This window comes from Aotus nancymaae, unplaced genomic scaffold (assembly GCF_030222135.1).
Source record: "Aotus nancymaae isolate 86718 unplaced genomic scaffold, 86718_ANA_hifiasm-v0.15.2.pri h1tg000046l, whole genome shotgun sequence".
NCBI classification, from domain to species: Eukaryota; Metazoa; Chordata; class Mammalia; order Primates; family Aotidae; genus Aotus; species Aotus nancymaae.
Window position 1 is genome coordinate 27,992,013 of NW_026988460.1, and position 22,274 is coordinate 28,014,286.

General features: G+C 43.4%; 1 long non-coding RNA gene across 1 annotated transcript in view; it reads left to right on the forward strand.

The window, feature by feature from the left end:
* The window catches only part of LOC105706685 (uncharacterized), a 133,613-nt gene that overhangs the window by 52,305 nt on the left and 59,034 nt on the right, over window positions 1-22,274 (forward strand). The window contains exon 2 of the long non-coding RNA XR_010337239.1: window positions 1,511-1,613. This is a non-coding gene — a long non-coding RNA (uncharacterized LOC105706685). The remainder of the gene's footprint in view (window positions 1-1,510; window positions 1,614-22,274) is intronic.

Here is a 22,274-nt window from a genome sequence, read left to right on the forward strand (position 1 = left end):
AGCATAGATTTTCCTAATCTTTGAGGAAGAAGACCTGCATCCTGTTTGGCTGGACTAATTGTAGGGAGGCTTTTGGGATCTGAGGAGAGAAGGAATAGGTGTCTCCCTTGCTGAGAAGGGTCACACGAAGACAGCCAGAACCCAGTGGGCAGCAATGATTTTATACTGTGGCTGAACAGCAAGGGCTCCAGACAGCCATTTCACAGGTGTCCCCAAGGCCGTGATACAGTAGAAAAAGCCATTGAACCAAGGGGGCCCATGCACACAACCAAGAACCAAGTACAGTGGACCTCTCTGTGGGTGTCAGTGCAGACAGATGGAAGATATTGAGTTCTAGAAGGATGCCTCTTCCCCTGACTCTGGTGTCTTGGTAAGACCTCCCCTCCAAACTTAGAGGTAACCCTGGGAAAGGGGAAGGGTTAAGCATCCTGGTGGCCTGGAGGCGTCAACTAGAACTTGTTAGCGCAATCAGGTTCTGTTTCACACACACATTAGCTTTTGGACTGTCAAGATTGAAGTCTTGACCTAATACAAGTTCTGGCCTGGAGAATGAGCACTCATGGAAGTGGGGAATGGTGCCCCTCTGGGGTTTTTCTTTCAACCTTAGTTTCAACATGCTACAAAGAGCACCGTGAAAGAGAGACAAGAAACACGAGCTGAACTGATGACCATTATATAATTTGCTCATTCCTTTTGTCATGTCTATTCACTCTCACCCCCAAATGTGAGCTCCCTAAGGACAGGGATTACATCTGTCACGTTCACTGCTGTATCCCCAGCCCCTGGAAAAGTGCCTGGCACAAAGTAGGTGCTCAGCAAATGTCAACACAGTGAATGAACAAGTGAATGGGTCACAGTCTCAGTTACAGACTGGAATTCATTTTGGCTTGTCTGGGAACACCACCCAACCAGGCTCAGATATTACAGTCCTGGGAGTGATAGCTCTTCTTTAGCCAGAAGAAATACCCCTGCCCATGCTACTCTGCCCCTGTTCAAAGACAGAACTCCAGAAGCTTCCAAAACTGTATCAGACTGTCCCTTCACAGTGCCTGCCAGATGACTGTGTCTCTCTCAGGCTCTCGCCTCCCCTCCACCTCCAGGTCTCCTGGGAGGGCCTCTGATAACAGAGGCAGGTCACAGGTTTGTACCCTGACTTTGGAATGGTCCAGGAAATGTGGCTTAAGTTTTTTTTTTTTTTTTAATGGATTTTTGCTCTTGTTGCCCAGGCTGGAGTGCAATGGTGTGATCTGGGCTCACTGCAACCTCTGCCTCCCAGGTTCGAGTGATTCTTGTGCCTCAGCCTCCCAAGTAGCTGGGATTACAGGCACGTGCCACCATGCCCCACTAATTTTGTGTTTTAAGTAGAGACAGGGTTTCTCCATGTTGATCAGGCTGGTCTTGAACTCCCAATCTCAGGTGATCCACCCGCCTTGGCCTCCTAAAGTGCTAGGATTACAGCTGTGAGCCACTGTGCCTAGCTGAGCTTAAGCATTTCTTTGATCTGTTTCAGCTTCTTTAGTTGGAAGGTTGGAAGATGTGTTGCCTTTTGCCCCCTCATCCTGAGGTTTGTGACCTGTGAGGAGCTAAACCACCACCACTGGAGAGAGCCAAAGGTGAGTGGCATCCTAAAGAGAGCTGGGGTGGCCACATGGGGGACAGTCCAAAGAGCACAGAGGAGGGCTCAGGAGGAAAGGCGAATGGAGAACAGGGCTAAAAATAGCACGTAAAAAACGCTACATGGTGTTGATGTGGTGGAGAGCAGAGGCCAAAGGACTTGGAGCCTGAACTTGAGTGCTGACTTCCAAGAACAGGCTGGTAGGCCTGATGTGTTAAGTCTCACTCACTGCTGTGTGTGTGTGTGCGCGCACACGCGTGTGCACCTGCGCATATCAGTGTCTGCAGCTTCAGGGTCAGCACCTGTGGGAGGGTGGGGCTTCCAGCAGTCACAGCTCCTTCATTTTTTGTCCTTGCTAACTGTCCTGGTCTGAAGGGCTCTGAGCGATGTTGCCAGTGCCCATCACATGATGCTCACCCTACAGAACTTCATACGGTGGCCATGTGAACGCATCTTTCCATTTCCCTATCCAACCCCAAGAGCTCCTGCAGGCCAAGAACTCTGTCTTATTTACCTTTTATGGTCCGCTCACCTGCCTAGCTCAGGCCCTGAAGAAAACAGATCAGGGAATGTTCACAGATTTGGGGTTATTGAGAGGAAAAGCAGGTAAGTGAAGAGGAAGGTGGACCTGGGGATGAGACCCCTGGGGTCCTGACCCGGCTCTGCTCTCTAAGACCTCTTGGCCTATGGAAGTCGCTCAGATTCTTGGAGTATGATAGGCAAATGATAATGGGTCTGTCTCTCATCCATGTTATTAGGAGGATGAAATAGGAGAGCTAATGGGTGTGGAAGTGTTTTGATAAACTGTATAGTAACACAAAGTCATTTTCCCTGATAAGGCATGTGTTATTAATAGAAACTCCTTTCCTAAAGATCTTGAAAATGGGATGTAAAGCCTTCTCTTATTGATAATCTTGATTTCATCCTGTCTTGAGGCGAGAGATAGACTATATTTCTTTTGGAGGCTCTTCCACTTTAAGAGTGCATCTCAGAGAAGCATGGGAATGGAGTCATTATCCGTCTCCTCAGACACACTCTCCCATGCCCATGATGATAAGTCATGTTCAGACTTTCCATCCTTGGGGTATTCAAGGTTGCACACAACTTAATCTAGTAGATATCGGGTTTTTAAAAGATCATGAAACCTTCTGGAGGCCAACATTCTCTCCATATTTCAAGATTATTTCATTTCTGCCCACAATTAAATCCTCAAATCCTGAATACATGAATACTCAAATTCTGCTTTAGACCAAGGTCCAGGTAGTTTCTTAACATAGGCAGGAGTAATTGTTATTGTTTGTTGCACTATTAAGCAATGACCAGTGATCTTGTATACTGTATGAATTAAGATATATAGGCTTATTTGCCTTAACAAAGAATTAGAATGAGGATTCCCTAAACCAGAGAGAAGTGAATTTTCTTTCACACAACTGCCCAGATGGGAGCATTCCAAAGCTGCTAAGGTGGCTCCAGGATGTCACTGACTGCTCCCTGAGGTTCCTTTTCTCTTCTTGTTCCACCTTCCCAAAAGTATTGCCCTCATCCATGTGCTCCAAGACGGTTCACCCTACCTCCAACGGGAGAAGGGAGGGGAGGGGGAAGACAAGCCCTTCCCTTTAAGTGCACACCCGGAAATCACACGTCACTTTTGCTCATACCATTGGCCCTAACCTAGTCACATGGCAAACCAAGGGCTTTGGGGCTGGCAAATGTAGTCTTCCTGGGTGGCCAGCAGTTCTTTTATTCAGAAGAAGGGGAGGACAACATTAAGATATGGGTATCTATCTTTGCCATGCACACTTTCTGTAGATTCATTGGTTTCTATAGATTCATGCAAACATCTGTCTCACTTCTTGTAAAGCCTTGCACCTCTCCTTTTCAGCCCTTGTCTTGAGTTTAGTTTTGCCTTGGCATGTGTTATTTTGTGATAAATGACTCTTCTCCCAGCTAAGCTATAAATGCTGTGAGGGCAGGGACTGTGTCTGTCTCTGCTTATCCATCTGTCCCCAGAGCCTAGCACAGTGCCTGGCACAGAGTACGTGCTCAATAAATAGTTGTTGAGTAAATTAATAAATATAATTAGGAAACTTCTCACTATCTCCCAAGCTCAAGCATCACCTCTTCTTTGTATCTTTCCTGTAACACATAACTGTGCAATTACTGATGCCATTGTCTGTGTTCTCAGAGCATTCCCAGTCTGTCTTGTGCTGGTAGATCACCTTTGGCCTATGGCATCGCAGGATCTCGTGCCCTGCTGGCTGCTGAGCTTCTCCAGGGCAGAGAGTGGTCACATCATGTCTGCATCCCGGGGCTCAGCACATGGCTGGCACACAGGAGGCCCCAAGGTGAATTGATCTGTGTTTGAAAATGAATGGCTCCTGTGTAGAGCAAATGTAAGTTTTTGTTTTTCAGTTATGTGCTTTCATCTACTGCTGTTATTATAGCTCTTCTCCCAAAGAATTCTTTTTTAATAGTGCTCCAGCTTTTTCCTTCCACCGGCTAATGCAGAGAAACATGGGAGAAGTGTGGGACCAGAGAACCTCACACCATGTTGCATAAGAAAAGTTGGGACCATGTAGTGTATGATCCACCAATGTGAGCTGTGGGACTCCAGCTTCTCTCTAAACTCTCACCTGAACTATGGATGTTGTATTTTCCTGTTATCAGAGTAACTTGGCATTAATGTTAGAAGAGTAATGCCTCTGTCTCCATTTGCCCATCCCTCTAGTCATTAAATAAATATTTATTGAGCACCTATTTTGTGCCACATGTAGCTAGGTACTGTGTCTAGAGATAGTAAAGCCTGTGTCTTATAGCTTGATCCAGCTGTGTAAGACAGATGTGGTCCCTTAGAGAATACAATCTGGTGAGGTGCCAGGTAATCAGCCTCTCACATCTTAATTCTCCCTTTCTTTTGTTTTCAAACATAGAAACAACTTCTTAATCTTAAAAAAATTCCAAAAACCTTTTAGCTACTTTTGCTGTCTTTCCTAGCAACTTTCTCTCATCATTCCTTTTCACTGGCAAAAGTATAAAATGTGTGGCTTGTGCTGGTGCTGTTGATTTCCTTGCTACTCATTACCTCCCTGCTTCTGCACTTACCACTCTGCTGAAATTGCTCTCTTGGTGAGCACAGAAGGCCCAAGAAACCAATGCCCCTTTCTCAGGCTCATTAGCAATGGATTCTCCCTTTCTTCTTGGAACCATTATATTCTTTAGCTGACAGTGATTTCATGTTATAGCTTTAGACTGGGCAATTTAAGAGATTTATTTTCCACTCTGAAGAGTTGAGCCTCAAAATAAATATGGACATGAAACACAATATTTTAAAACTTTTTTTTGGCCAGGCGCGGTGGCTCAAGCCTGTAATCCCAGCACTTTGGGAGGCCGAGGCGGGTGGATCACTAGGTCAAGAGATCGAGACCATCCTGGTCAACATGGTGAAACCCCGTCTCTACTAATACAAAAAATTAGCTGGGCATGGTGGCGCGTGCCTGTAATCCCAGCTACCCAGGAGGCTGAGGCAGGAGAATTGCCTGAACCCGGGAGGCGGAGGTTGCGGTGAGCCGAGATCGCGCCATTGCACTCCAGCCTGGGTAACGAGAGCGAAACTCCGTCTCAAAAACAAACAAACAAACAAAAAAACAAAACAAAACAAAAAAAACTTTTTTTTACTGCAAAATACATAATGCAACTGGGAAACATTCATGACATCCAAAAGCATATACAATAAAAAATGTACCCCAAGTTCCACAAATCCTAGTTTCTCATCTCTAAAGGGACTATTATCAGTTTATTCAATGTCCTTCCAGAATTATTCTATGAACTTAATACTTAGAGGTCACCAAGATACTTTGTATGGAACTGAGGATGGAAGCAGGAAGACAACAAAAATTTATTTTGGGGGTCTAAGTGTTGGAGTAGAGGTAAAGATAAGCAGAGATTCTACCTAGATGACAGGGAGGATGAAGCATCAAAGACAACTACAGGTTTAGCAGACTTTAACCTGAGAGACTGGCAGAATAAAGGATTAGTGACAGAAACGGGATTAGTGAATGGAGGACGGGCAGTGCTCTTTTTTAGAAATTGTGAGTTTGAAGTGATTTAAGATGATTGGGCAGTGGAAAGAGCCCAGGATAGGGGTCAGAAGACCTAACTGAAGTCTAAACCCTACAGCTAACTATAAGACTTTAAGCAGAAGAAACTTTGGACCTGAGTTCTTTCAACAAGGTTTTATTGAATACCTGCTTGTGTCAGGCACTGTTCTAAGCACCAATCATACGGCAAAAAATGAAAGCCCCTGCCCTACAGAGCTTACATTCTAGTGGGAGAGGCAGACCACAAACATGATGGGAATATATTTCCATGCAGTGGTAAGTGCTATGAGGAAAAGTAAATCAGGATAAGGAGCTAGAAAAGGTGGGTTGGGGTGATACCATACATAAGGCAATCAGAGAAGGCCTCTCTGAGGAGGTGACTTGAAGGACAGAAGTGAGTTTCAGGGGAATTCAGTGGACTGTCTCCAGGGTCACTTCCACTCTATGGTCTGTGATTCTAAGTGAAGACATCCCATGGTAACTTAGAAATTAGGATCTGGGGCATAGGTATAAGGTTAGGGAGAGAGATGTGGATCTGATGAGCTGCTTCAGCCTGGAGCCCTGAATGACTGTATGGATGAGATTAATGAGATGATAGAAGCCATGAGATCAGAGATGAAACTATGTTAGAAAAGCAAGACCAAAGACAGTGAGCCAAGGCACACTGAAAGCTGGGGGAAGAGTAGGGGATGAGAAGATAATGAAGGAGATAAAAAGATGAAATATTCTACAGCCGAAGAACAATAAAAGGAGACAAGATGGTTGCAGATACCCAGAGAGGAGGAAGTGGTGGTGAAGAGGGTCAGATTATGTAAAGAGGTAAAGACCTGGGACAAGGCCTCATGATTTGGCTAAAAAGTCACTGACAATGTTCCTGGGCTGTGCCACTGGCAAGGCTGGGAACAGAGGGTAAATTACATGGAGTAAAGGAGAAAGCAGGCAGTGTAGAGTGAGGCCGAGGAATCTTCCGGCCTCAGCATGCTGTGGCTTACCACACTAGAAGCTTATCTTTTGCTCAGGCAACAGCCTCAAGCAGGTGTCAGCTATCAAGGCAGCTTCCTCCATGGCCGCTGGGGGACCCTGGCTGATGGTGGCTCTGCCATGACTTCCTGCTCACTCAGAAGGGAAAGGGGTGTGGAAAAGACCATGTGGGAGGTTTTCACGGATCAGGCCTACAAGAAGCACATCTCACCCTGCTCACATTCCACTGGGAAGAACTAGGCCACATGATCACATCCAGCTGCAAGGAAGGTTGGGAAACTAGTCTGGCTCTGGGTGCAAGAAGAAGGGCAGAAAGGATTTTGGTGGGCAGTTAGCTGTCTCTGTCACAGACCAATAGGAAGTGGAGACACTGGGTGCAGACCAGCTCTTGTGACAGTGGGACACACCAGTTCCTCAGGATATTCTGGAAAATGAGACCTTGCTCACCATCTGCAGAATCTGACCTGCAGACCCTGACTCAACGACAGATGAATGAATGCACTCTCACACCATTACAATGTTTCAAGTGGGCTAGGGATGGCCTTTGGCTGTTTTCAGAGGGCGAAATGCAACCAATCCACCAAGACTCCCTGTTTATCCACACTTTTATTCATTAACAGAGGTTCTAAGTTAACACTCTTGTAGATAATTAACATGGTTAAGAGAATGCTTTTACAACTGGTAAAAGCTTTTGGTTTGAGGGCTCAGAGTAAATGCTATTAACAGGTAGTTACCCTTTGATCTTCTCTGGAGAGACCACTCAGCTCAAAATTTGCATGAGTAAACAGAGTGGAGACAAATGGGTGTGGGGTAATGCCTTTGATCAGTCTCTATCTCTTTCCTATGCTAATGTTAGGAGGCTGCTGCCTTCAACCTGCCTCAATAAAACCTTTTGGCCTTCCTTCCAAAAGATTTGAGATTACAATCTATTTCTTTCCTAATAGTTCATATCTTTAATATTTTGCCAGCCACCCCGAGTGAATAACAACAGGAAAACAGAGTGCTAAGAACAGTTTGGGAAATGCCGAGTTCTGTGTCCCTTTTTGTAGAATTAGAATGCAGCGTTAAAGGTGCTAGTGATCCTGTGGTTAAGAGACAAAGCATTTCCTAAAGGTCCTTGACTTAGGGACCTCTGGATTTTGGGTATGATACAGACTAAGATTGTGTGGGACAAACCTGGGAAACACCACTGAGGCTTGAGAGGTCCTCATGCTAGGGAAGGACATGTTAAGATAAAAGTGCAAAGTCTGTATAAGGGTGAACACCAAGACCCCCTGGTGAGGAGGAGATTGTGGTAAGGCAGGGTGAGCAGAAGGAATGGCAGCCGAAGCAGAGGCAGGAATGTCAGCTATCTCCACCAGAGTGTGTAGAAATAGACTGTTACTGTAAAAGTCAGACTGGAAGACATAAGGGGGCTCGGGATGGCCCCTTTGGGTGATTGGGAGGGGAGATGGCATGAGAGGTCTGAGAGGAAGGTGTCTAGAGTGAAGCTGTGAAGAATCAGAGGACTGGATGTTTAAACTTTTCTGAAGAATGGCGATGGATAGAAATCAGAATATATTTTATGAAAATGCACAAAATTGAATTTGCAAATTAGTAAATCCCTGCCTCCCAAGTCTGCTAAAGACAGTTGTAGAAGCAGTGACGATTGGATCCAGCTGACCAGTTGTCACCTCTGGAGCTCCTAGTAAGCCTCGCAGCAGGCAGTGGTGCCTGTGATTTGTGGGTTAGTTGGGCTCATGGTTTGCATAATGCCTTTTGCTCATTCTCTCCTGTAATCCCCACACCACCCACAGGGATGTGAGTTTCAGGACAGAAAATGGCGACCTCCAGGATGGCATGGCTCTTGGTGAGGGAGCTGGCCATGGGCCCCATCCTCTAGCTCCCTGCTACATCATCTACTTGGTATTTTCCCTTTGCATCTTCATACGGTACCCAAATGGGATCAGTGGGTCCTCTCTTGTCTTCTCTGGATAGAGTTTAACAGAGCAGGGCTTTGTGTCATTCTACTAGAGGTACCCTCCTCTTAAGGGGGGCTGTGTGCCCCACAAATTCATGTGTTGGAGTTCTAACCCATGGTACCTCAGAATGCAACCTCATTTGAGAGAGATTGTGTATGCAGGCGATCAAGTTAAAATGAGGTCATGAGGGTGGGCTAGAATTCAGTCTGGCTGATGTCCTTGTAAGGAGGGGGATTTGGAGACAGGCATGCATATGGGGGACACCACATGAACATGAAGGTGGCCACCTAGAAGCCAAGGAGAGAGGCCTGTAACAGATGCTCCCTCACAGTCCAGAAGGAACCAACCCTGCCAACATCTTGATCTTGGGCTTGCAGCCTCCAGAGCTGTGAGATAAGTTTCTATTGTTTAAGACCCGAGTCGGTTTCAGCAGCCTCAGGAAACTAATGTACCACCCCAAGCAGATTCAGCCCATTTTCTCTGAGTGATGTTGAAGTTGCTGTAAAAAATGCCCTCAAGTGTTGCATTAGCTTATCCAGGAGGATGTACAAACTACTTAGCTAAAATCTTGGCTAACATCATGTTAGGCACGGTGGCACACAACTATAGTCCTAGCTTATTCAGGAGGCTAAAGTGGGAAGATCACTTGAGCCTAGTTCAAGGCCAGCCCAGGCAACAGAGTGAGACCCATTAAACAACAACAACAACACTGCCAAAATTAAGGTTCACTTTAATGATGATCATTTGTAAAAAATTATCTTAGAAAAGAAAATAAGGGTAGGTTGACCTAATTTACATATATTTATTATTTACTTTTGTAGAGGAGTTCATATTGACCCATAGAGACCCTCACAATCTTTTTTAAGTGCTCACAAATCATCCATTAGAGAATACATCCCAGAATTTGTCCATGCAATAAGTTCCAGCTTACCAACGTACAGGGATCATAATCCACTTTCTGTCAATTGCAATGCTTGCCCATCAGGAGCCTATGTTGTCAGAGCTGAGATCTTTTAGAGTGACTGAATACTCTCATCCCACTGGCTCTCTTGCTTTTGGAATGTATTTCTCTCTCCTTTTATTTTGAAAAATTTTCAAACATACAAAAAGTTGCAAGAATATTTCAGGGCGTGCTCTTGTAACTTTCACCTAGGTTGACCAGTTGTTACTACGTTTATTCATTTACTTTCTCTCTCTCTTTCTGTGTACACACACACATGCCTACATTCACACACATTTATTTATATTTATAAAAATTTTAAATTGTATATATAATTTTATTTTTTCTAAATATTTGAGAGTCAGCTCCAGATACCGTAACTCTTTACCCCTAAAGAGTTAAGTGGCTGGGCATGTGGCTCACGCCTGTAATCCCAGCACTTTGGGAGGCCAAGATGGGAGGATTGCTTGAGCCCAGGAGTTCCAGACTAGCCTGAGCAACATGGCAAGACCCCGTCTCTACGAAAGTACAGAAAATTAGCCGGGCATGGTGGCATGTGCCTGTAGTCCCAGCTACTCTGGGGGCTGAGGTGGGAGGATCACTTGCAGTGAGCTGTGATTTTGCCACTGCACTCCAGCCTGGGCAACAGAGCCAGACTCTGCTCCCCTCCACCCCTGCAAAAAAAAGAAGATTTAACCATGTAATTCTAGAAACATGTATATTCTTTTACACATCTATGGTGTAATTACCAAAATCGAGACATTTAACATCAGTAACAAAATTATTATTGTATATACAACCCATATTAAAATTTCCCCAAGTCCTAACGCTGTCCTTTATAGTTTTCTCCAATCCAAGAGCACACATTCCTTTACTTGTCATTTCTTTTGAGCCTCCTTTCATCTGGAACAGTTCTTCAACTATTCTCTGCCTTTCATGACCTTGACATTTTTGAAAAGTTCAGACCAGTTATTTTATAGAGCCGTTCGATTTGGGTTTGTCTAATGTCTTTTCCTGCTTAGATTCAGGTTACGCACTTTTGCCACACGTTTAATTTTAAAACCAGGGTCTTTCCTGAGGAAGATTTGAAGAAAAATAGTAGCTGCATGAAGTGGTTCTGCCTTCTATTATTAATCCAGTTACACTACTCTTCCCTCACAGCAGCACTTTCACTTCTTTGTTCTTGTTGCCCACATGGTTTTAAAGGTCCTTTTTGATGCTATTAGCAGTTTTCATTGTAGTCAATCCAAACAAGGTCTCAATCTTTGTGACATAATGCTGGTGGTAGCAGAGGGCTTTGGAGAAAGATCTTCCTGTGTTTGAATCTTGATTCTATTTTTTACCTATTCTATTATTATCTTCCTCTTCTTAGACAGATTTTCCTAATATCCTTGAACTTCCATTTCCATACATGTAAAAATGGTGAAATGAAGCATTCAGCTTGCAAGCCTATTGAGAAGATTAAATAACACAGAGTGACAAACACATAGCACACAGTGTGTGTAAGAGAATGTTTCTCACTTTCCCTTACTTCCTCCTATTGGCCCGAGCCATGCCTTTGTATCTCTACCCCTGGCATTGTGGCTGCAATGGTGCCCACCCACATGCTCCCTTCTGCACGGAGATGCATTCCACCAGCAGAGTGCTGGCTGCTGAGGGCTTCTAGCTCAGTCCCCTCCTGGAATTGCCCTGGGCTGAAGAGAGCTTCCTTGCCTGAGGTTTCTTCCCCTTCTAGAGGCCATCTGTAACTGGTCACAGAGGTCCTGAATTTGGGATAACTCCAAAAGGCCATCTTGGATGCAGAGCTCCCAGGAGGTCAGCTGAGGCCTGGACTGCAACTGCATGGCAGCCCAGCTGCTCTCTGGCCAGTCGTGCTTCCAGCCCCCTTATAGATGTTGATCCACGCACTCCCTAGTAGGCCACCTACACACACATTTAAGACTCAGAGACTGTTTTCCTGGGGAGGTGACCTGTGACACCTGGTAACAGTCTCTGGCCCTAGATTTAATCTGTTATTCATTTCGGGGGGAAAAAAGCCATATTGAAAAATTTGCCCATTATATACAATTCAACCAATACCGAAAAGTTCAAGGAAGAAAGTAAAACTCACCCAAAGTCCCAATATTTTTAAAGTACCCTCAAATCCATTAAGGTGCATGTGCGTTGAGTGTGGGGGTGTACTTTTACAGATGAGGTTATATACCACATGCTATGCTGGAATTGTGGCAGAGCGTGCTAGTCCTTCAGTACCCATCCTCCCCTACTTTCATAGTAATGGAATTTATACATCTGACTGCCTAGAATAAAGACGACGTTCCCTAGTCCTCCTTAGAGCTAGATATGGCCATGTGACTAGTTCAGGCCAATGGCAGGTAGGAGGAAGTTGTGTGGGCAACTTCTGGGTCATTTTCAAGGACAAAGGGACATCTTCTTTCCTTACCCTTTTCATTGATGAGAGTACTAAAAAGGCTTTTAGGGAAAAATAGCAAACTCTGTTATTTCTTGATTCATCTGTTTTAAAAGATCTATATTGACTTCATGTTTTGGCATCAGAGGTTTAGATGTCTCATACCCTCTGTGTGTGTAGGCACCAAGAGTTGCATTGTGGTCGCATAGTTTGAGAGCATGTGAGACACCCAGGTGGAGATTTCGGGGATGCCATTGGATAAGTGGGTCTGGCCCCACATAGCAAAAGATTTGCTTTCCTTCTCATGCCTCCAAACTCGGAAAGTATAATTCCCCACTCCTATTCAAAAAAATGTTTTTAAATAAACAATTCTCTTTTCTTTGGTTTTAATTTTTAAAGTGTTTTTGTTTTTTATGAAAATATTATACTCAATGATAAAGAAATATGAAGCACTGTAAAAAAGAAAATAAAGATCACCCAGAGATAACCATCGTTAACATTTTGGTTCTTTTTCTCCAGGAAGACTTTGTTATATTGATTGTAAGTATTGTATTTTTCCTATGTAAGATTTGTTTTAGGCCGGGTGCAGTGGCTCATGCCTTTAATCCCAACACTTTCAGAGGCCAAAGCAGGCAGATCACCTGAGGTCAGGAGTTCAAGACCACCCTGGCCAACATGGTGAAACCCTGTCTCTACTAAAAATACAAAAATTAGCTGGTGAGGTAGCACACACTGTAATCCCAGCTACTTGGAAGGCTGAGGCAGAAGACTCACTTGAGTCTGGGAGGCGGAGGTTGCAGTGAGCTAAGATCGTGCCACTGCACTCCAGCCTAGGCAACAGAGCAGACTCCATCTCAAAAAATAAAAAATAAAAAAAGAGATTTGTGTTTTGTTTTAATTTTGTTTATGGTGCTTTTAAACATAGAATTTAAACTCTGTTATTTAATCAGATTTATTCATCTTTTCTTTTTAGGGCTCCTGGGTTTCATTCTTAGATACTTAGAAGCCCCCTCCCTGGACAGATGCAACTAAAGATTATAAAATTGTTCTGTTGTGTTTTCTAGTACTCTTTTGCATGTATTTTTTACATTGTTGTAGACGGGTTTATAACATCAGGAAGAATCCACACTGAGACAGTGGATCACTTAGAAAGGCTAGTTTGCTTTCTGCAGAAAAGGTGCAACTCGCCAGCAGTCTTGCCACGAGAGCTCACCTGAACAAAGGAGACAGACATTTATAACTTTCATAACCTGACCCAATCACCCTATCCAGTTTTCATTGGCTGGAATGGGACCTCACATTCTATGCTTGACCCGATTAGCTAAAAACTTGAAAATTTCCTGAATAGATAAGTGGGAAAGAAGACAAGGAAGAAGAGGAAGCTAGTCAGGAGAAGGTCAGGAGGGTTTCCAAATAAGGAATGACATGAACCAGGGTTTGGAGCTTGCCCAGTTCTGTTCAGACATGCCGGAGCAAGTCAAGGTAGCTGATTAAGAGAATATATATACATGGGTATGTTTATGTAAATAGCAGATAATGGCCATAGAGCAAGAGATTATAACTCCTTATAACGTAGTCTAAGACATAAACTTTGAAGAAGAACTTTCCCATCTCTCACATACATTTAAAATTTTAATCCATCTTGAATCAATTATAATGAAAGAAGAGTATTCCTCTTCTTCCTAAATAGTACAGTAAATCCATCATTTATTAAATAATTCGTCTTTTTCCTATTAACTTAAAATACCACCTTTATCATAAGCTAAACTCTCATATGTAATTGGATCCTTTTCTGGACCCCCTGTTCACTCTTCACTTCAGATTTCTTCCTGCACTTCTACCAGCAATACTCCCTTCTAAAGGTTGAATCTTTATTTATGTTACTACCATTATGTATTTTTAGACAGAGTCTCACTCTGTCACCCAGGCTAGAGTGCAGTGGTGTGACCATGGCTCACTACAGCCTTGACCTCCTGGGCTAAGGAGATCCTCCTACCTCAGCCTCCTGAGTAGCTGAGACTGCAGGCTGTGCTACCACACCCAGCTAATGTTTGTATTATTGGTAGAGATGGGATTTCACCATGTTGCGCAGGCTGGACTTGAACTCCTGGGCTCAAATGATCCTCCTACATGGCCTCTCCAAAATGCTGAGATTACAGGTGTGAGTCACTGAGCCTGGCCTGGTTCTTTACAATCTGTAATCTTCTGTTAGTCAAGAAATGTTATCTCATTTTGATTTTCACTTTTTATTATTGGTACAGTTGTAAATCTTTTCATATGGTTATTGTCCATTTGTATTCTTTCATAACATTTCTCATTCTATTTTGCCCATTTTTCTTTTATAGGTTTGCTTTTTATTTATTATTGGTTTATTTCAGGTTTGAGATATGAATGATATTTCAAACATTAGCTTTTTTTTCTGTAGTGTGTTGTAAATACTTTCCTCCTTTTGTCTGCTGACTCTGTAGAGTTTTAAAAATATTTGTCATGGGTGTTTTCTGGGTTTTGAAACATGGTTAGAAATGTTTCTTCTGTCCAAGTTGCTATGGGTTGAGTTGGTTGCCACCAAAAACGTATGTTGAAATTTGATCCCAGTGTGGCAGTGTTGGGAGGCAGGGCCTAGTGGGAGGCGTTTGGGTGGTGAGGGTGGATCCTTCATGGACAGTTTGGTGCTAGACTCCTGGCAATGAGGAAGTTTTCCTGGGAATGGATTAGTTCCCACAAGAGAACTAATCCATTCTAAAGGATTAGAATGTCCACTGTTGTCCACCACTCCTGCAGGGTTTCCCAAAGTCACACATTCCTATAATCGGGCATGCCGTACATTACATGAATATGCCTTATGGTGTGTGTATTTCTTGTATGTGAATTCTGCAATAGGTTGAATATACAACTCTTGTACACAAGCCGATAGGCTCATCTGCTCCATTGCAGGAAACCCCTTGGCTGGGTGTATCTCACTGAGGGGTAGCACAGCAGACACAGGTCATGGTCATATACCATGCAGAAAAGTTAAGAGAGGCCCTTTTGACTGTCACTGAGTTTCCTGTACTTTCACACTTTAAGAACCCAGCCCATGTAGGTCTGAGGTCCTGTATAATGCCAGTCCAGTGCCTGAGGAGGGCCAAGAGGGCTGGAGGCATTTTTCTTTTGTTTTGAAATAACTCTAAATTAAGCAAGATGCAATTGGGAAAACCAGGGATCCTTTTGACATTATTTCATCACGGCTTCTGTATTTCTGGCACTGTGTAGTTTGCATGATTGGCTCAGCAGTCCCCCTCTAAGAGCTCACTGCAGTACTGTGGTTTCTGAGGATAGATGTGCTGTTGTATTTTGCAGCTATGTCACTTTGTTTCATTACAAGTGAGTCCATATGTGGCCACAGCACTGATCGGGCCATGAAATTCCAAAGACAGCTTAATACCAATAAGAGTTAAAGGGAGTGGTGTTGCACAGGCCCAGTCACCAAGTTCTAATCAAAGACCCGGTTTTGCAGGGTGAGTAGTGAGATAACCATGGATTCTTTTATAGACCTGTGAGACTTTGTTATTTTCATTGCAATTACTTCTGACTTGCAGTTAGTGGCTTTCCAGCCCCCTCCCGCCCCCTGCCTTGATTCTTTCAGTCCCTTCCAGTGTGCTGTAACCACAAAAAGGTTACCAGCCACTGGGGTAGTCCATTTAGGGCCAGGAAGGTGGGATTCAAATATAACTGTGCAACTGACAGAATGATTCATTACCTTGTAGGTCATTGGAAAAGACCAGAGTTTCTCAAACTATGTTCCATGGGCTGATATGAATCATACAAATGTCCTAAGCACAAAAAGTTCTCAGGGTTCTGGGGCCAAATTGGCCTAGGAAATGCTGCATACTAATTCCTCCTCTCAGAGCTGTACAATGTACATTAGCATATTAAAAGTTCTGAGAAGTACAGCAGTAAAGAAAATCCAATTTTAATTCTGCTGAGTGATTAAGCGAGTTTATTGGTACAAGAAACAAGTTTCTTTTAGGCCAACAGGTTTCCCTTAACACCAGTTTTGGAAGGGTTAGAAGAGATTTAATGGAATTTTACCTCTCAGGTCATAGGGTCCAGCATCCCATTTAAATGTGTGCCAATGTTGAATTATTAGAGCTAGATTTTAAATGAAATGCAGTCAAAACCAAATTCTGCATAAATGTAATTTTGCTTGTTTGTTCGTAAAGTCATTGGTGTATTTCAGTGCATTAGATACTCTAAGTGGTGGACCTTTCAACTCCCATGGGCTCCTTGTCACTCTCAGCAAATGAACTTCTAATGCATTCACTGATTAATCTATTCAAGTAATAGGTATTAAAGGACTCCTGAGTCTACAGCTCTGTGCTAAGTGGGAAGAAGCTGGAGACATTTTTGATTCTAGGAGTGGTAGGGGAAAAGAGAACCTGGAGAGTTACAAGAAGCCCTGTCATTCCTGTGGCTCTGGGCCACACTGTTGGCGGAACTCTTTGATCAGTGTTGGGTGGCTGTGGGAGGAGAATTTCCAGTCTGAGCCTGAGAGGGACAGTGGCTCAAGCCAGAAAGTAGGTCATCTTTTCATCTGGGGCCCTTGAGGGTTTTGCCAGGGACGCCGACCCTCATCCACTAAATTCTGACAAGTAGCAGTTCACAGTGGCAACAGTACAGCTGTGTAACAGACCACCTCTGCACTCAATTGCTTTAAACAGTTCTCATTGGATGTTACAGATTAGAAGAATTAATCTTCCAACAAAAAAGCAGAACAGTGGGGTGGCTCCGCTTTTCACTGCAGGTCTGTGGGGCAGCTGGGGTGTCTGTTCTACGTGTCCCTTATCCTCCTTGGATTTAGCCAGGAATGCTCTCGTGGGAATTCCATGGGCAGAGGCAAAGAAGATAAGCTCACCCATGCAAGTACTTTCAAGCCTCTGCTTGCATCTCCTCTGCTGACATCTCATTGGCCAAAGCACAGCAAGGATGGGGAAGTATACCTCACCCCTGTGGGTGAAAGTTACATGGCAAAGCCTGTGGATGGAAGCCAGTAATCCAGTCTGCCAAACTGTGTGATATGGCCCTTCCAGGAACCATGGAACCACGATGCTGCTGTCCCTTCAGAGTTGTAAATTCCACACAGGGTATCTGCGAACTCAGCATTGGCTCCTGGATATGAGAAAGTTCTTTCTGGATCCAGTAAGAACTGAGGACTGGCTGCTGATTTTGAATAAAAAATAGCAGCCCAGATGTGATTGTTCATTTTTGTGTCAACTCAACTGGGCTAAGGAATGCCCAGATGGTTAGTAAAACATGACTTCTGGGTGTGCATGCGAGAGTGTTTCTGGAAGAGGTTAGCATTAGAAAATGGTAGACTGAGTAAAGAATGTCTACCCTCCCCAAATTGGACATCACCTAATTCATCGAAGGCGTGATAGGACAAAAAGGTAGTGGAAGGGGGAATTCACTCCCTTCTTGAGCTGGGACATCCATCTTCTCCTGCCTTGGACATCAGAGCACCTGGTTCTCAGGCCTGTGGACTTAACTGGGATTTCTACCATCTGTCTTCCTGATTCTTAAGACTTCAGGCTGGAACTGAATTTTACCACCAGTTTTCCTGGTTCTCCAGCTGCAGATAGCAGGAGATGGGAGGGTTTCTCGGCTTCCATTAATCATATGAGACAATTCCCATAATAATTCTCCTAGAGAGCTGCATCTTCCAGTCTTTCTCTGTCTTAGTCTTTCCCTCTCTTTATCTGTCTATAAATCTGTATCTCCTGTTGGTTCTGTTCCCTGGAGAACCTTTTTTTTTTTTTTTTTTTAGGACAGAGTCTCACTCTGTCAACCAGGCTGGAGTGCAGTAGCATCTCGACTCACTGCAACCTCTGCCTCCCTGGAGAACCTTGACTAATACACCAGGGATGGAAGTGTGGCCAGGTGAGCAGGCTGATCCCCCAGCCTGTGTGTTCCAACCACATCCTCCTTCTTTGTAGACTATGGCTGTCACAAACCAATGTGTTCTTTTTGCCTGTTGCCCACCCCCTGCAAAAAAAAAATGAGAGCAGCATGTGTTGCAACAAAGAAAGAGTTTAATAATTGCAGGGCCAGCCAAGCAAGGAGGACAGGAGAAACTTCTTAAACCTGCCTCCCAGAGAATTTGGAGGCTAGGGTTTTTTAAGGATACTTTGGCAGATGGGACTGGGGAACAGGAACAATTGTATGGATGGGGACAAAATAACAGGGGTGTCTAAAGCTGTCTTTTTTTTTTTTTTTTTTCAGATGTAGTTTTGCTCTGTCACTAGGCTGGAGTGCAGTGGTGCAATCTTGGCTCATTGCAACCTCCGCCTCCCAGGTTCAAGTGATTCTCTTGCCTCAGCCTCCCGAGGAGCTGGGCCTACAGGCGCATGCTACCACGTCCGGCTAATTTTTGTATTTTTAGTAGAGATGGGGTTTCACCATGTTGGCCAGGATGGTCTCGAACTCCTGACCTCGTGATCCACCTGATTCGGCCTCCCAAAGTGCTGGGATTACAGGTAAAAATGTCATTTAGTAGCTGAGTCAGTTCCTGGGAGTTGGAGGATGGGTCTTAGGACCAGGGCATCTCTTGGTCTGCTGAAATACTAAATCTGAAAAATATCTCAAAGACTAGTTCTTTAGGTTTCAAAATAATGTAGGAGTAGTTGGGAAACTTTTAAATCATGTAACCTCTGGTTACGTGACTCTGGGACAAAAAGCAACTTGTAGAAAACACACTAAGCAATGGCAGGTCATTTTTTATCCCTATTCTTTAGCAAAGCTCAAGCCCCTGCCATAATTCTAACCTTATCTTATTAATGCAGCTTCAGTCTCCAAACAAGGAGGGAGTCAGTTTTCCTTTCTTCAAAGTTTAACTAAATTCCTCTCATGGTTATTTTGGCCTCCATGCTAGAATAAGCAAAAACCAATTTAACCTGTGAGGTTAGAAGCAAGATGGAGTCCATCATGTTAGATTTCTCTCGTTAATTACAATTCTGCATAGGCACTTTCAAGCCTCTGTCTACAGTATAGCTGAAGGTCAAGGCTGCAGCTAGCCAGTGCAATGCTTTTATGCAAATTAGAAGATGGCATTTCCACCCAGTCTCTGTTATCATGAGGATGAACTCCAACCAGCCGGGAGATGACAGGGGAAACCTCAGAAAAGGATTGGATGCTGAATACATTTGACAACAGACCTAAGGCAAAAACAAAGAAAGGGAACAGATGAATGGCATAGAGCGGGGCAGACTGTTTGTGAAATGGCCTTGTTCCCACAAGACTCTGGACTTGACCCAGTGACTCGTCTGGTCACTGGAACAACAGCAGATGAACGCAGGTGGAGACTTGAGCAGCACTTGTGTGTTGGGGCTCATCCCTCCATGCTGCTGCGAGCCCTTCTGCACCCATGTGAACAAGTCCAGGCTGGCCTGCTGCTTGATTACAGACATATGGCTGTGGCCTCAGCTGACATCAAGCCAGACCCGGCAGTCAGGCCCCTCAACACTAGCCACATTGCCACCCCTGAAATAATGATGTGGCCAAGCTGGCCTGGACCAGAAGAGCCACTCAGCCAACCCACAAGACTGTGGGAAATAATGACTTCATTACTTTGAGCCACTAAATTTAAGGGTGTTTTATTAAACAGAGAAAGCTGAATGATACAGGATGCCAGCGTTATATGTGCCCTGGCAATGTCTAAATTAGGTGCAGAGCAGAACAAGCTTGTGTACTGTCTTGTCTGTAACGCTGACAAGTCCTGTTGTCCAAACTTAAGATCACTGAAGAATGAAAAGACTACCATTAAGCAAAAACAGTGTTATTGCCTAAATTGAGTAGTGAAAGATGAAGAGAGCTGAAGGAAAGAGACAAAAGCGAATTCTCTTGTTCACTTTGTGGGGAACAAATGGATGCTGGCAAAAGAAAGAGGAGATTACGGTGTTACATAAATGCATGATCTTAAATACGACCACTAGAACAAAATTCAAGTCATCCTTAGTAGGGGAAGAACTACAATGAAAAGTAAAGAAAATACATCTCATACATAGTAAAATATATACCATTTTTATACTTAATTTATTTGAATTTTGATTGCCTCAATTGTAAGATCACTATTATTTTAATCATCACTATATGAGAAGGGAATGTTGCCAGTTAAACCATGACACGTCATCCACTGTCAGACACATCATAATTTAAAAGCTGTTAAAATGTGAAAAAGTGCATCAAGAATTGTTACAATGTAGGCTGGATGCAGTGGCTCACCCTGTAATCCCAGCACTTTGGGAGGCAGAGGCAGGCAGGCAGATAACTTGAGGTCAGGAGTTCAAGACCAGCTTGGCCAACATGGCAAAACCCTGTCTCTACTAAAAATATAAAAATTAGCCATACATGGTGGCGCTTGCCTGTAATCTCAGCTACTCAGTAGGCTGAGGCACGAGAATTGCTTGAACCCAGGGGGTGGAGGTTGCAGTGAGCCAAGATTGTGCCACTGCATTCCAGCCTGGACAACAGATGCTTTCTCAAAAATAAAAAATAAAAAACAAAGAATTTTCACAATGCAGCATTTTTAAAAAAGATATGAAATTTAATAGAACTAAAACCAAACGCATATGTCATGCTAATAAATATAAATAGCACTCACTTATTACAAGAAAAAGATCCTAATATTATACACGGTAAAATTCAGGCCAAAAAGTATTAAATAAGGTAACAACTGTCACTTTATAATGCCAAAGTGCTGAGGGATACAAACTACCATGAAAATACAGCAGTTATAAATATCTATGCATCAAATATTACAGCAGCTTCTTTCATTAAGAGTATATTAAAGACATGTAAGAAGAGGCTGAGCGTGGTGGCTCATAGCTATAATCCCAGTACTTTGGGAGACCAAGGTGACTGGATCACCTGAGGTCAGGAGTTTGAGACCAGCCTGGCCAACATGGTAAAACCCCATCTCTACTAAAAATGCAAAAATTACCCAGGTGTGGTGACACATGCCTGTAGTCCCAGCTACTCAGGAGGCTGAGGCAGGAGAATCACTTGAACCTGGGAGATGGAGGTTGCAGTAAGCCAAGATCACACCATTGCATTCCAATCTGGGTGACAAAGCGAGACTGTCTCAAGAAAAAAAAATGTAAGAAGAAATGAACAAAACCACCCTAATAATAGACCTTAATTCACCTGTTTCAGTCTAACACAGATAAAGTTGACAAAAATTGTTATATCAATTTCACTATTTTGTGGGCATTATAAATAAAGATCATACAGTTCTAAGGGAAATGTGTACTCTGTATGAGAAACAATAGATCATGCACATGTGTGACTGCATATCTGATGATATCCATGCATGCTGTGTGTTTAGAGGTACATAAAGATGGAAGAGCCTTAGGGACATATGATAAGTTGTTTAAGTGAAAAGAATTGTGAGTCTGTAAATTTTAACACATTATTTTGATGATTTCAGCCTTTTAAGAAAGATGCTAATTAATTATTTAACATAAATTCATATGAACTGGGCATGGTGGCTCATGACTATAATTCCAGCACTTTGGGAGGGCAAGGCAGGAGAATCGCTTGAGCTCAGGAGTTCAGAATCAGCCTGGGCAACATGGCAAAACCCCATCTCTACAAAAGATACAACAAAATTAGCCAGATGTGGTGGCACTAGCCTATAGTCCCAGTTACTTGGGAGACTGAGGTGAGAGGATTGCTTGCACCTGGAGTTCAAGGCTGCAGTGAGCTGAGATCATGCCACTGCATTCCAGCCTGGGCAACAGAATGAGACTCTGTCTCAATAAGTAAATAAGTAAGTAAATAAATAAATAAAATCTCTATGTTCATTTAGAGAACAGCCATGGCAACACTAGCCTGTGCCAGGGCCCATGTAGGGACATCCAAATTGAAATGCAGTCATTTATGAGTTAATTCATCAAGTGACTAACCTCAGAGCATCTGGTTTAAAACAATTTCAAACCTTAGGCTTGACAGTAAGAGTATAGTCAGAATGCTGAATAATGCATTTGTTGTTTTCTGTGCTCAGCCTTAACATGGAAAAAATATTTCTTACCATTTGCCATTGCAATCCTTGGCACTTAGCTAAAAGAACAGAAGTATCTGAAGCAGATACATTAAGTTTTCAGAGAATTACATTCTACTGGGAAGGGAAGAAGGAGGATAAAATAATAAAATTCTGAGGAATCGTTTGGTTTCAAATAAAGAAACTAAGGCCCTGGTTGTCTAAATAGCATTGCACAGCTAGATGGAAGGATGACTGAGA